General features: G+C 43.6%; 1 protein-coding gene across 1 annotated transcript in view; it reads left to right on the forward strand.

Moving 5' to 3' along the window:
* Positions 1-2,063: 2,063 nt before the first annotated feature.
* The window catches only part of Oatp26F (Organic anion transporting polypeptide 26F), a 717,049-nt gene continuing 705,443 nt past the window's right edge, over positions 2,064-13,669 (forward strand). The window contains exon 1 of the mRNA XM_068228964.1: positions 2,064-2,571. The gene's annotated coding sequence lies outside the window, so the exon portion shown is untranslated. The remainder of the gene's footprint in view (positions 2,572-13,669) is intronic.

Raw genomic sequence — 13,669 nt, forward strand, 5'->3', positions numbered from 1 at the left:
CTTACCATACAGTATGATATAGTCTGTATAGTACATCAGCACGACACGCGCAAAAATCTGAATATATACACTTGCCAACCATGGCACAAAGAGTCTAAAAATATTTATCTAAAATAATGAAATAAAGTATCTCTCAACTATTAACAAATTTAACCTAAATTGTTCACGATCTACCTGATTTAAAACATTTTCCTCTGAATTATTAAATTAAAACATGTAACCACTTTGTCGTTCTTCTTCTGCTGCTGCTTTTCTCACGCCTGTGAGGCCACGAGTGTGAATGCGTGTGGAGTTGGCTCTGTTTTATGCCCGGATGCCCTTCCTGACGCCAACCCTTTGTGGAAGGATGTAAGCATCATTACGTGTTTCTGTGGTGGTTTGTTGTGTGGTGTGTTGTCTGAATATGAAGAGGAGAGTGTTGGGACAAACACAAATACGTAGTCCCCGAACCAGAATAATTAATCAGGCACCGAGCGAGTTGGTCGAGAGGTTAGAAGCGCGCAGTTGTGAGCTTGCATTCGGGAGATAGTGGGTTCGAACCCCACTGGCGGCAGCCCTAAAGATGGTTTTTCCGTGGTTTCCCATTTTCACATCTTAATTACCTTAATTAAAGCCACGGCCACCTCCTTCCCACTCCTAGCTTTTTCCTACCTCATCGTCGCCATAAGTCTTATCTGTGTTGGTGCGACGTAAAGCAGATTGTAAAAAGGAAATAATAATAATCAGATGCGGTTAAAATCCCTGAACAGTCCGGGAATCGAACCCGGGCCTCTCTGAACTGAAGGCCTTAACATGACCATTCACAAAAGGAGTGTGACCAATTTTTTTGCAATATTTAGGCTATATTTCAGTTTCTTTCAATTTTGCTCTATTTTTTTGTTTTGAGTATTATTCCAATTTCATCTTTTGTACATTATGCGTGTGCCGAATGTATGCAGCCTTTTGAAGTGAGCTTTGCTTTTGTGGGTGGTGGTGGTGGTGATTAGCGTTTTAGGAGGAAGTACAACTAGGCACTAATCAGAGAGAAAAAATGAAAGAGATCTGACATTTCGAAAAATGAAAGACAAAGGAAGACAACGGCCACGAAGGGCGTGAAAATGAAAGACTTCCTAGGCCTCATGTGTTCTAATTCCGTCAGGGTCGGAAAAGAACAGGAGTCGATGAAGGGAGGTCAGATAGGATTTTTCTTTTTGCTAGTTGCTTTACGTCGCACCGACACAGATAGGTCTTATGGCGACGATGGGACAGAAAAGCGCTAGGATTGGGAAGGAAGCAGCCGTGGCCTTAATTAAGGTACAGCCCCAGCAGTTGCCTGGTGTGAAAATGGGAAACCACGGAAAACCATTTTCAGGGCTGCCGACAGTGGGGTTCGAACCTACTATCTCCCGAATACTGGATACTGGCCGCACTTAAGCGACTGCAGCTATCGAGCTCGGTCAGATAGGATAAATGAAAATGAGGAGCCTGGCACAAGTAAGTGGAAGCAATGCCAGGACTCAGCTAAGGGTCTCGTTGTTTCCAACCCACGGTCCCAAGTTAAGAGACCTTTTTAGTCGACTCTTACGACAGGCAGGGGATACCGCGGGTATTATTCTACCACCCCCACTCATAAGGGGATGCTATTTGGGCTCCAAAATATAATAAAATAATGTACTCTAACTGGAAACAGAATTGTGAATATAGTGCACACGCGAGGTTATTCTACGTCCTCATCAACTACTGCTCCGAGCTGGTGAGGAATTCTACATCAATTTGTTATGGCACTTCCTTTGACTTCCGGCAAAGTGATTATAACACCATTAAATGTAGGTATGTTATTTGATCATTCACCCAAGTTTCATTCAGATTTGTCTGGTCCAACACAACAGTTCCCTTATTAGGTTACTTATGAGGAATTTCGCAAGCTTTGCTAGAGCGATGCAAGTGATAGGTAGGGGAAGCAATTAGTGAACTGTTTAAACAGATATGCCCGCGAGGTCTTAAAGAACATGTTTCCCCCACCGCTCACAGCCCGTATACTTCCCAGACTGGTTGAGCTTGTGCCTCGGCCGGAGACTTGCGGTTACAGTGACAGGTAGCGGCCAGCTGCGAGTGTGGCAACATCGTAGGCTTTGTTATTATTCTCTGGTGTTGTTAGTTGACTCTGTGGATGTGTGGCAGGAGGTTGGTTGGTTTCTTTCGGTGTAGCTGGAGCGTTGCGGAATGCGCTCTTCGTGTGTATTTGGTGAAGTGTCATACTGAATGAATGAGTCGTGTGCGTGTGTGAAAGAGTGCAGTTTTCTTTTAATTTGTGTGTCCTAGGAAGCAGCGTTTCTTGGTAGATGTTTCATGATAAGTGGAAGTGAACTTTACCTCTCTGACGCATCTATCAAGGTGTACAAGCTTTCGAGTTGACGTCATGTTCAGTTCGCTGCAGTTGTCGGTCGGCACATGTTGAGCAAAGCCTGCTGTGAACGCTTCGAAATCTGGATACCGCTCGCTGCTCCTGCAACAGGTGGATTTGCTTCGCTGCTCATCACAGGATCTAGTTTCCTGTCAACGTGATTGTTCAACGGACCGGCGTCAGTGAAGGTAAGAGTAGATTACATGCCATTTCTCTACAGATGTTATCTAAAATGATTTAATAGCGCGAAAGTTATTTTAAAGTATTTATTTTACAGGACTTAAAAAATTAAGAGAGGGCTGTTACAAAGGAAACGCCCAGAACAGAATGATTTGTGTTGTTCCTGTTGGTCATTTCTCGGTAGTAGATGTTCAAGTTTAAGGTCACTGGCTCTACAAACTATTCAGTGATAACATGTCTCCAAAAGTAGCTACTGTACATGCTAACCTGTTTTAAAGTTTTATTCTGAACCACTTGACCGTAAGAATGTGTAACATGGGCAGCGATGGCGTAACTGAAGTTAAATATGGAAAACTTAACGTTAGCTGTACGACATTGACACCCAAGATTCTTTTTTCCCCTATTCTTTATGGTGACCTTTTTGCCCTTAATTAATTTGCCTAGTTAATAGTTTGCAGATAACGAACGATGCGAGATCAGCGCAATGGCACTCTCATACTCAGATTTATACGAACTTGAATGTTCCTTAGGTACAATTTATGTGCCGAGAAAAGCATGGCTCCTTTACCGTACCGTATGCTACACCGAAAACACGTGTACATTAAGGTCGTGCGAAGTCGGACACAGCTGTTCTGCGGCAAGAGAAACTGAACATAGGAAGCGTAAGGTCAGAAAACGGGACGTCAGCTCGCTTGTTTTCTTATTCTTGTGACTAAAGCGCGTTATAAAAGACTTATTTTCACCGCTGCTAACCGTAAAAATAAATTATTATTATTATTATTATTATTATTATTATTATTATTATTATTATTATTATTATTATTATAGCTCCCTCTGTAGGTCAACTGTAGATTATCAGCCTCTAGATCCCAAAATTGCAAACCCGGCAGAAGTACCGTAGTCTGATTTCTAGAGGGCAGAATGAAGCCCATTCGACTCCCCACGTCGTACGATGTCTTGCATTTAAGGGGATGCGGACATTCCAATACCTTCAATGTTAAATGAAAGGAACATTTTCTTGTAAACTATTAACACCAGAACGAGGAAACTTTTACAGTACTATATTACAAGTATTTACCATCATGTACCTTAGGGATTTTAATGTATTGATATTTTCTGGGAAGATATTATTTTGTTACTGAAAATAATTTGACACATGTTTTGACATAGTATCTTTGACAAAAAATCTGTCATCAATTAAGTAGTACAAAACGGCTATGTTTACAATCCCTCAAAATTTGAGGTCAATATCTCTAATGTAGTATAGGAGAAAGTGTTACTTATATGGCAAAAAGAGTAAACTTGCGGAAAACGAAGTTCAAAGATTAACTAACGTTTTAGTGGAAGTAGATACCTCCTCATTCAGCCTTCTTATTACACCTTTCATTCTTCGTCTGGCTTGTTTGTCACACTCCTTTTGTTTTCTTTCCTTTCAGCATTCTGTTTCCTCTCTCATGGTCTATCGAAATCATAGCAGTGACCACAGACCTGTAGCACCCCCGACTTTATAATGTTTCCTTTTGTTGTATGTAGCAACAGCATCATACCCTCCAAAATGAAGGGTAAAAATTTCCACGAACACATTTTTGGGGGACTTTGGTCCAAATTACACTATTCACACTCGCATTTTGATTTTGAAGTCCTTTGCGTCACTTGACATTTAGGTAGTTACATATGTAGGTAATTTTTCAACATGATTACAAAATACTGAATTATCTATCACCTTTTCTAGCAACGAAATGTTAATTATTTTGTTCATATTATCATCAATACACTGGATTCCAATAAATTAGAGCATTCTTCAATTGATCCATGCAACTTGCTGCTGGTGCTAGATAGCTGCAGTCGCGGCCAGTATCTAGTAATCGGGAGATAGTGGGTTCGAGTCCCACTGTCGGCAGCCCTGAAGATGGTTTTCCGTGGTTTCCCATTTTCACACCAGGCAAATGCCGGGGCTGTACCTTAACTAAGGCCACGACAGCTTCCTTCCAATTCCTAGGCCTTTCCTATCCCATCGTCGCCGTAAGACATATCTGTGTCGGAGCGACGTAAAGCAAAAAAAGAGCTGGTGCTAGAGACAGGAGTATATGAATATCATTTCATGTAGAATATAACCTCACTATTTTCAAAATCCTTTCCTACGGTACGAGACATTGTCTCATTTCCACTAGTGTACCTCTAAGGAGGCTTTTCCGTCTTATACACTCTATTACTAAATCGAGGTGTAAGTTCCAATTACTCAATAGAAATAATGCAGTACGCATCTTGAGCTAACCACCAAATGACTCAATATAAACAACGATATCCAAAGAATACAGCAACGCAGACAAAAAATAATCTGTCAAATCGAGAAGCCAACACAAGAAATAGGCCTATGCCTTACATACTTAATATAATGTCTTTGGAACTGGAAAATTTGAATGGATGTTTTCACTCTAAACGTATCCATGGAAATATACACCCACTACATCACATTTCTTCTTTTTCTACAGCTTTTTTCCACACCTGTGGGGTCGCGGATACGAACTGTGTAGCACATATGGATTTGGTCCTGTTTTACGGCCGGATGCACTTCCTGACGTCACTCTGTTTGGAGGGATGTGATCTCTCTTGCGTGTTTCTGTGATGGTTGGTAGTGTAGTGTATTGTCTGAATATAAAGTGGAACGTGTTGGAACAGACACAAGCACCCAGTCCCCTAGCCAGAAGAATTAGTCAGACCCGGCTTGGAATCGAACTCGGGAGACATTTCACTCCCCACACATGTGGCAAAAGTGGTAGAAAAATAAGGAGAAGTAGTAATCATAAAATAATAAACATGACAAAGGGACTCAGAGGGCCTCTGGTTCCATTTCCAGGTGGGGTGGGGATTTTAGCTGCGTCTGGTTGTTTTCTTTAGCTCGGGGACTGAGAGTTTGTGTTTGTCCTAATCCACACCTCTGAATTTACACAAAACACGTTATACTGACAATCAGAGCTTCACATAGTGTTGGTGTCAGAAAGGGTATCCAGTCGTCCAGATTGCACCTCCTCCTCCTCTCTCCCCTACCCGAGTGTTTGTGAACAGCGGTGAAGCAATAATAATAATAATAATAATAATAATAATAATAATGTGTTCTCCCACGATGGTAGTAGAGTAAGTGAGGTTGAATCAAGGCGCAGCAAAGCTAATGCAGTGAGCGCGCAGTCGCGATCAACGGTACTATCCGCGAAACTTTCAGTGCCACTTCGTTTTACGGGAGTGAGGAGTAAGGAGGAAGCTACAACAGTTCAGGTAATACTGCCAACTGAATGGAAATGAAATCTGAATTGAATCGATAGTATGATCGATCGATATGAATTATCTAAACCGTAGTTTCCGTGTAGGAGCTCTAGGTTGTTCCTGTGATGTACTTTGATTTTCCTCACTCGTATTCAGGCTTAACCTATATTTTGATTTTGCTGTGCAAATAACAACAGTATTTAAAGTGTTGCAATTATACCGCCAGATGTCTTCGGCGATGCATAATCGATTCATATTTTTTTGTGTGAAAGGTTGCCAATACGAATCTCGAAGATAGCCGAGGTCTACCGATTCAGCACTAGGGAGCCGATTCGCGGACAGTATTTTGTAAAAAGGAAATCAGCTCCCGGACGAAATCATGTTTACGCCGGTCGCTGGTATAAACATATGGGAACAATGGCAGGAGGGTACTCAGAATGTGGAGATAAAGGCTAAGTTGGGAATGAACTCGATTGATGAAACTGTACTCATAAACCGGCTTCGGTGACGGAGAGAGTGGGAGGAGACCAAGACGACGATGGTTTGGCTTAGTTTCTAATGATTACAAGAAAAGAGAACTGATTGACGCCACCGAGCTAGTTACAAATAGAAGATTGTGGCGGAATTTAGTAAAATCACAGAAGCTTGCAGACTGAACGCTGAAGATGAATAATAATGTAAAAAACATTCAAGCTCCTTTGGCCTTTTCAATCGTGAAATGACCAGCGTTTCCCGCCTGTGTAGCAATGAGGTCATCAGTTGGATTGCTATACCTCTCAAAGACGCTGACGGCTAGACCGCAGTCTATTTGCAGTTGATGAAATTACATTATGGTTTCCTTCTGAGAACTTAGTTTTTGAAATAATAATGTCGCAGATACCGAGGCACCGGAATGTTTTCCTTATAAGCTTTTTTTACGTTACGGTAAATGGTTAAACTCACAAAGATCTGGCAGAACCGGGCATTATCCAAAACAGTGAAAATAAGATTGGTGAAATCACTGGTGTTCTCTGTTTTCCTGTACGGTTGAGAGACCTGGACTGTGAAGGCTAGTGACAAGAACCGAAAAGATGCCTTTGAGATGTGGTGTTGGCGGAGAATGCTCCGTATACCATGGGCAGAAAGAAGAACAAATGCCTCAGTTATAGAAGAACTGAGCATCACAAAACGTTTATCTTCCCGCGTTACTGAAAGTTACCTCCAGTTCCTGGGACACATTTTGAGGAGAGAAGGAGACAATTTAGAAAAGACCATTCTGCAAGGCAAAACTAAAGGCACCACACCAAAAGGCAGAACAACAAGTAGATGGTTAGACCAAGCAAAGAATATCACCGGTCTACCTCTTCACAATATCTTAAGAAAAGCTGAAGACCGCTCAGGATGGAACAATCTCGTTAAGGATGCAGTTACTAATGAAGTGAAGAAATGAGGTCACGACGCTCAGCAATGAGTAAACCGATTGATGATAATGAAATTTACTTACTCGAGGCTGGAGTATCTGAGCACCTTCTAATACCATGGAACTAAGCGGGGATCGAACCCGCCAATGTGAGCTGAGAAGGCCAGCGTTCTACTGCCTGAGCTACTCAGCCCTTGTCGCGTTTCCCTACAGGGTCGGGTATGAAGTGAGAGGAAACTTCGTTGCGAGTTTCTACGAGCGGATTCCCTTCCTGATGTCAACCTCATCAGATATATATTTTTTTTTTTTTTTTTTTTGCTAGTTGCTTTACGTCGCACCGACACAGATAGGTCTTATGGCGACGATGGGACAGGAAAGGGCTAGGAGTGGAAAGGAAGCGGCCGTGGCCTTAATTAAGGTACAGCCCCGGCATTTGCCTGGTGTGAAAATTGGAAACCACGGAAAACCATTTTCAGGGCTACCGACAGTGGGGTTCGAACCTACTATCTCCCGAATACTGGATACTAGCCGCACTTAAGCCGAGCTCGGTACGTCATCAGATGAAATGAATGACGTGATATATGATAGTAAGATGGGGGAGGCGAAACCTGGCGGTCCAGAGCCTACTGCTCTCGAATAGCACCAAGGAATCTGCTCAAGGCCCCATCAACAGCCTTGAGAACACTGCGGAGAGGTTTCGAATTGAAGATAGGCTCTTGTCACGCAACATTTCTTTCCTTTCTTAATCTGTTTACCGTCCAAGGTTGCTTTTTCCTTCGGACTCAGCGAGGGATCCCACCTCCACAGCTTAAAGGGCAGTGTCCTGGAGCGTGAGACTTTGGATCGGGGGATACAACTGGGGAGTAGGACCACTAACGTGCCCAGGCGGCTTCACTTGCGATGCTGAACAGGGGCCTTGTGGAGGACGGAAAGATTGGAAGGGATAGAAAAGGAAGGGGGAAGAAAGCGGCCGTGGCCTTAAGTTAGGAACCAACCCAGGATTTGCCTTCAGGAGACGTGGGAAACCACGGAAAACCGCTTCGGAGTGAGGTGGAAATCGAACTCCCCTCCATTCACTTGACTTTGCGAGGCTGAATGGGCCCCGTTCCAGCCCTCGTACCACTTTTCAAATTTCGTGGCGGAGTCTGGAATCGAACCCCGGCCTCCGGGTGTGGCAGCTAATCACACTAACCACTACACTACACCACAGAGGCGGACGGCACGCACGCAATCTAGTCATTAGAAATTGTATATCAGCACCTCTCTTATCCTACCGGCGAACATTCTGATTGACGGGCGAGTTGGCCGTGCGGTTAGGACCTCGCAGCTGTGAGCTTGCGTCCGGGAGATAATGGAACCCCACTGTCGGCAGCCCTGAAAATGGTTTTCACACCAGGCAAATGCTGGGGCTGTACCTTAATTAAGGCCGCGGCCGCTTCCTTTCCACTCCTAGCCCTTTTCTATCCCATCGTCGCCATAAGAGCTATCCTTCTCGGTGCGACGTGAAGCAAATTGAAAAAAAAAAAAAAAAAAAAAAAAATCTGGTTGTGATTATATTTTCTCCAGCAAAGGGACTTGAACCGGCTAACCACGGTGTCAGGCCGTGCAGGTGGCCGCGTCCGTTGGGTCACGTAGCTGTCAATTTGTATTCGGGGATCGTGGGCTCGAATCCCACTGTTGGAAGCCCTACAGATGGTTTGCAGCGGTTTCCAATTTTCACAGCAGGCAAATGCTGGGGCTGTACATTAATTAAGGCTATTGTCCCTTCCTTCCCACTCCTTGCCTTTCCTGTCCCATCGTCGCATTTCGTGTGGCTATTGATAGGCTAGTGCAGCCCTTGTAAGGTAGACCCTCCGGTGAGGGTGGGCAGCATCTGCCGTGCAGGTTATAGAAAACTGTGTGTTAGCGTGATGGAGGGTAGTTTTGCGTTTGAATTGCATGAATGCTGAGGACAGCACATATCCCAGTTCCAGAGCCAAGGAAATTTACTATTTTAAGATTAAAATACCTCGACCAGGCCGAGAGTCGAGCCCGCCAGTTTAGTCTCAGAACGCCAGCGGTCTTATCGTCTGAGCCACACGGGGCGGCGCCAAGTATTACGGTAATGTAGGTTGTAGGTTACAAATTCTTCTGCTCGAAAGATAAGGCTGAACTAGTGCAGTAGTTGCCGACGTTCGATAAGTTACAATAATTTACTTCTGAGCAGAGGCACATTCTGATTTTTCTTTTTCGTTGGATGAGTGTGGTAAGAAGTTTCGAAATGTTTGGAACGAATATTTCAGTATTGTTTCTCATTCATGTCCCTACAAGCAGGATTGATTTTGCAGTATGCTGTTTAGCATGTTAGAGAGAATGGACATTTTATCAAAACGAGAAAATAAAACTCCGTTTTGTTAGGACGACTTGGTACCAGTAGAATAGTGCTAGTTACGGGTGTTTTCCTATTTTTTGACACAAGAACGGTGTAAGTCAAGTATTTGAAGTACTTCGTAACTAACATTGTCTATGGAAAGAATACCGTGCCAGATAGTGGCAACAAATTATACTGCTTTACTTTTTATATTTTTTCTTTGCTGGGCTGAGTGGCTCAGACGGTTGAGGCGCTGGCCTTCTAACCCCAACTTGGCAGGTTCGATACTGGCTCAGTCCGATGGCATTTGAAGGTGCTCAAATAGTTCAGCCTCGTGTCGGTAGATTTACTGGGATGTAGAAGAACTCCTGCGGGACAAAATTTCGACACCCCGGCGTCTTTGAAAACCGTAAAAGTAGTTAGAGAGACGTAAAAAATAAATAACATTATTAACAGTTTTTATAATCATTTCCAGGCCTTGTCGATGTGGGCACATTCGTCAGCCCTCTGTAGCTCGCGTCATGGTAACATGAGGGACACCTCGTTTCTTCTAGTGTGGTGGTTCTCAAACTGTAGTACACGTACCCCTAGGGGTACGCCTGAGACTTTCAGTGGGGTACGCGAGCTGCCTTCAGGGAAAAAATGAAGAAACATTTGAGATATGGAAATAAATAAGAAGAAAGATAAATATGTATATATGGAGCTACACTTCAGTTGACAGTTTCACCTGGACTACGACACATCAGAACAATGTATCACGCCATGCAGGCTCACCCACCCCATTTAAATTTCGATGGTTCGCAATGTCTGAATTCCAGATTAAGATTTATTAATTTGACATTGAGGCTAAAATCTAGCGTTTTTAACTTTCATACAAACAGGATTCTTCTTCTTCCGCTTTTCCCACATCTGTGGGGTCGCGGGTGGGAACTGCGTCGCACATGTGGATATGGCCCTGCTGTATGAAGTCGTATTATCGTTGTATTATACTTGATACAGACACAAACTCTTAAATTCATTGTGAGGTGTTGTAGAATCTTTCTTTCTTAATCTTTTTACCCTCTAGGGTTGGCTTTTCCGTCGTACTCAGCGAGGGATCCCACCTCTAGCGCCTCAAGGGCAGTGTCCTGGAGAGGGATACAACTGGGGAGGAAGACCAGTACCTCGCCCAGGTGGCCTTGCCTGCTATGCTGAATAGGAGCCTTGTAGGGGGATGCGAAGATTGGAAGGGAAGGAAGCGGCCGTGGCCTTATTCCCGGCATTTGCTTGGAGAAGTAGGAAACCACTTCGAGCATGGCTGAGACGGGAATCGAACCCTCCTCTACTCAGTTGACCTCCAGACGCTGAGTGGACCCCGTTCCAGCCCTCGTACCACATTTCAAATTTCGTGGTAGAGCCGGGAATCGAATCCGGGCCTCCGGGGGTGGCAGCTAATCACGCTAATCCTCGCTGAGTCCGGGGGAGAAACCGACCCTTGAGTGTAAACGGATTAAATAAATAAATAGATGAAATCTTGTTCATATCTATATAAAAGCTAATCGTCTTTCTGGATTTTCCCACTTTATTGGGGCAATCAGTTAGCACATTGTTCGTATTTAGCCTAGTTTTACGGGCGGGTGCCATTCCTAACGCCAGCTCTATGAGGAGCGATGTATTTACTATTGCGTGTTTCTGTGGCGGCTTGCAGTCCGATGTGTTGCATGTGAATAAAGATGTGTATTCAAAGCTAGAGGAATTAACTGGAGAAACTTAACCGGGAATCGAGCCCAGGGCCCTGTAAACCGAAGACCACTAGCCATTCAGCCAAGGAGGCAGACAAAAGTGACCGCTATCAGTATTATATTTTATTGGTGCAAAGGAAAAGAAAACTGCCGGAATCCTGTCCAGAATAACACGTTTTGTCGTGCTGTAGACAGCCTGTTTGGATACTTGGTCTTATTTCTACAATACCTATAACGTGGTACGTATTCTACTCCAAGACTTGCGGTCGTGAACCAGACATAGCCCCATTCGAATATTTCGGTTACCGTTAATCTATCAGGGTCGAACTTTTCCTCTTCTGTCATGACATACTCATGACCTATCAGGCCATTAGTCATACTTATGTCATTAGCATTACAGACACCGACATCCTCGTATTCGTAAGTCCAGGAGTTGATGCACTTACGTGTCGGGATCGCTAATGTCTTGCAGCACTTACAGCGCTCTTATCTGCTGCCATAAGGTCTGTGCAAACATTCCCCTTGCCTTGTTAGTACGTTCTCCCTAACAAATTATCACGTTAGCAGTCTCCACTGTTGTAGAGGATGCTACATTTCTACAGGTTGGCCAGTAGGTTTCTGAGATGTTTCAAATAGAAGACATGTGATCTCGCGGTTATGATGACGGCATAAAAAGTCAAAACAGACTTACTCAGAGGCGCCGCGAATATAACACGGGTCCTGCTGCAGGAAGGAAAATTGGGCCCCGCCAGTAAATCTAGCAACACGAGGCTGGCGTATTGTAGCATATTCAAATACCACCGGACTGAGCCAATATCGAACCTGCCAAGTTGGCCTCAGAAGGCCAGCGCTCTATCGTCCGAGCTACTCAGCCCGGCAGCTTCGTTATACTCTAATGTAAGTACAGATACGTTTTAAAATGGAAAAAATATAATTATTTCAATCCCTACACAATATTCAAAATAAATGCTATTGATAACTGAATTAGTTTTGTAATCTTACAGGAAGTCCTTTGGATATATAAAATGGGTTATAGATTGCATTGATATTATGCTTGTATCTGTTTTAGTTAAATGTATTGGTTATTGATAGGTTTTTGTACAATTTTTTTGAAGAGGCCCAATTTTACTTCCGACTTCCTCATATTTCTCAGTCGAGGAGGAGATGATGCACTTGCGTGTCGGGCTCGGTAATGTCTTACAGCACTTACAGCGCTCTTATCTGCTGCCATAAGATATGTGCAAACATTCCCCCTGCCTTGCTAGTACGTTCTCTCTAACAAAGTATCACGTTAGCAGTCTCCACTGTTGTAGAGCATGCTACACTTCTACAATTCCGGCACCTCGGCGTCTCCGAAAACCGTAAAACGCCGTTAGTGGCACGTAATATTATTATTATTATTATTATTATTATTATTATTATTATTATTATTATTATTATTATAAAAACTGCACCAAGAGCCTCCGTGGCTCAGGCGGTAGCGCGCCGGCCTCTCACCGCAGGGTTCCACTGTGCATATCCCGGTCACTCCATGTGAGATTCGTGGTGGACAAAGCGGAGGCGGGACAGGTTTTTCTCCGGGTACTCCGGTTTTCCCTGTCATCTTTCATTCTAGCAACACTCTCCAATATCATTTCATTTCATCTGTCATTCATTAATCATTGCCCCAGAGGAGTGCGACAGGCTTCGGCAGCCGGCACAAATTCCTGACCCGCTCGAATGGCTGGAAACAGGCTATAGATTTTCATAAAAACTGCACCACGCGGCGTACTTTCTGGGATGCCACATTCTATGCTCAGGAGGCCGAGTTGACTGAGTCGGTCTTGGTTATACCGTTTCATAAGTTTGAGTTTCGAAAATAGTCGTTTTGTGGAAGAAAGAGTAACAGGAATAATTAGGTCTAAATTATTATATTTCGATACCAATTTTCATTGCTTTTTTTCTTACAACTTGGCGCAGGGCTTTTTTAAGGAGCCGGGAGATAGTGGGTTCGAATCCCACTGTCAGCAGCCCTGAAGATGGTTTTCCGTGGTTTCCCATTTTACGTCGATGCAACGTAAAGTCCCTAGCAAAAAAAAAAAAAAAAAAAAAAAAAAAAAGAATTAAGGAGCGTGCAGCTCGTGCTTCGAGAGACGGCTGTGCTAGACTCAACACAGTAACAATAACTGCACACTCTACTTACAAGTGGTAAAATAAATCTTTTTGACAAAAATACAGTATGTCTTATGTCTGGGCGTAATCCGAAAATTTGTGCAACGTAACGCGACAAAATGTGTGACGGAAGGGTAACCATAGCAACGTGCAGGCAACCGATGTAATACGGTGAGATGTTCAGACAGTGTTACCTAGCAACCCATGATGTCGCCTTTCTCGTA

Source organism: Anabrus simplex, chromosome 8, assembly GCF_040414725.1.
Source record: "Anabrus simplex isolate iqAnaSimp1 chromosome 8, ASM4041472v1, whole genome shotgun sequence".
Taxonomy (NCBI): domain Eukaryota; kingdom Metazoa; phylum Arthropoda; class Insecta; order Orthoptera; family Tettigoniidae; genus Anabrus; species Anabrus simplex.